At 35.6% G+C, this 1849-nt stretch overlaps 1 long non-coding RNA gene across 1 annotated transcript; it reads right to left on the bottom strand.

The window, feature by feature from the left end:
- Positions 1–1516: 1516 nt before the first annotated feature.
- Positions 1517–1849, bottom strand: LOC109592095 (uncharacterized). Its single transcript, XR_002190169.1, has 3 exons — positions 1815–1849; positions 1616–1751; positions 1517–1558 (listed from the first exon to the last, which is right to left on the bottom strand). It is a non-coding gene; the product is annotated as an uncharacterized LOC109592095 (long non-coding RNA).

Below are 1849 nucleotides of genomic sequence, written 5' to 3'. Positions count from 1 at the left end.
ATGAATATTAACTTTATAATGATCTATATTAAAATTGAAATACCTTGTTGCTGACAATAAGTGAAAGCACTGATTGTACTAGCAGGTCCCAGTAATTGTTGATAGGCTCTGACTGTGATGCTATAAGTTGTTCCTTCTCTCAGTCCATTCAGTGTGATTGCATCATTACTACTTCCGTCCAGCGGTACTATCTGCCCAGGGTCCGTGTCACTAGTGACATTGACTACATATCCATCAGCATCAGATGAATTAAGTGCAGTCCAACTGACAGTGATAGAGGTAGTTGTCTTGCTGACCTCAGTAAGAGAAGAGGGAGCAGTTGCTGGTACTAATATTATTGATATCAAATATTATTATTAGCATTCATAAACATTACCTTTTATAGTTACATCACGTGTTCTAGTTGGTTGATCAGTAACTTGCACTACACACTGATACATTTGATCTCCAGTGGTTGATTGACTGATTGATCCACTACTGACAGTCATTCCATCCCATGTGATAGTAACAGTATAACTTATTCTGTTGGTATCACCATCTAACTCAGTGCCCGCAGTACAAGGATTAGCATTACTATCATCATTACATCCAGTATAACTAGCCAGTGCAGTACTACCAATGCTCATACTAATATCATACCCATGATGTCCAATTTTAGTACAATTCAGTTTGTATTCCTGAGGATATACTGTCATATCAGAAGGAAGATCAGCAACAGTAAATGATTCTATCTCTGGAAAATCCTACAAATGAAATCATTACATCAGTAAGTGATTATAGTCTCCTCTTACTGAATATATTAGCAAAGATGATGTTAGTACCAGAAGTTGAACAATCAGTGGGTAGACAACACTTGTACCAGCCTTCTGTAGTTGCTGATAGTGACTGAGCAAGATAAAGACTGATAGTAGCATCAGGTGAAGTGACAGAAGTACAACGAAAAGGATCACTGGCACTATTACTGTTACAGTCAACAGGATCATCATCAGGATCAGCAACTCTAACCCACTGACCAGTAGTTAGACTAGTACCAGGTAATACACATGATATAGCTTCATTAGCTGCATTAACAGTATTATCCCAAAAATATGATCCATTAGGATAACAGGTCCCTTCATTAGATCTAGTCAGGTAGATACCTATAAAAACCTATACAGTTGTTATTATACACATCCAGTGTCTTACCTGAGGAAGGTGGACATTGACTAATAACTTCACTAGCACTCAACAAGAAGACAACAGATACAACGACTAACATTGGCATCTTCTTTGTAAAATTCGAGGCAAAAATCTTATTAATAATTAGTAGTAATTATTATTAAATTGAAAAATTAAAATTAAATTTCTAAAATTACATGATTTACGGCAGGAAAAATAAAATGCATAACTATAACAAAATCTCTAATAAAAAGTGAGACATAAAAATATTTGCAATAAAAAATATTAATAAATTATCATCAGTATAATACTGTTATTGTTTGTTAATTGAGAAGTTTCCATACGTGCTGTTCATCTGAAGGTACATGTCAATCACATCATATATGGAAGTATACTGCTCCTGTAAACAGATAATATCATTAATACACTAGTACCCACTCATATATCTAGTATATACCAGTGTAGTCACAGCTCCTGGTTTACTCCTTCTCACAGCTTTAGTCACTTGAAACACATCCACTACACCTTCTGCCTTACACTGTTCTAGACCAATACTCACTGAACAATACACTCCTGAACGACTCACTGTATCACTACGCACACACACAATAATCAATTACTCATCATTAGTCTATCAGTATAACTCTCTCTCTTACCTACAGTGTACCACTACTGGTCCTCCTCCAATCTT

Source organism: Amphimedon queenslandica, unplaced genomic scaffold (genome assembly GCF_000090795.2).
Source record: "Amphimedon queenslandica unplaced genomic scaffold, v1.1 AMPQUscaffold_6320_Cont21720, whole genome shotgun sequence".
NCBI classification, from domain to species: domain Eukaryota; kingdom Metazoa; phylum Porifera; class Demospongiae; order Haplosclerida; family Niphatidae; genus Amphimedon; species Amphimedon queenslandica.
The sequence above is the reverse complement of the archived record's forward strand: the minus strand, read 5'-3'. Positions and strand labels throughout refer to the sequence as shown.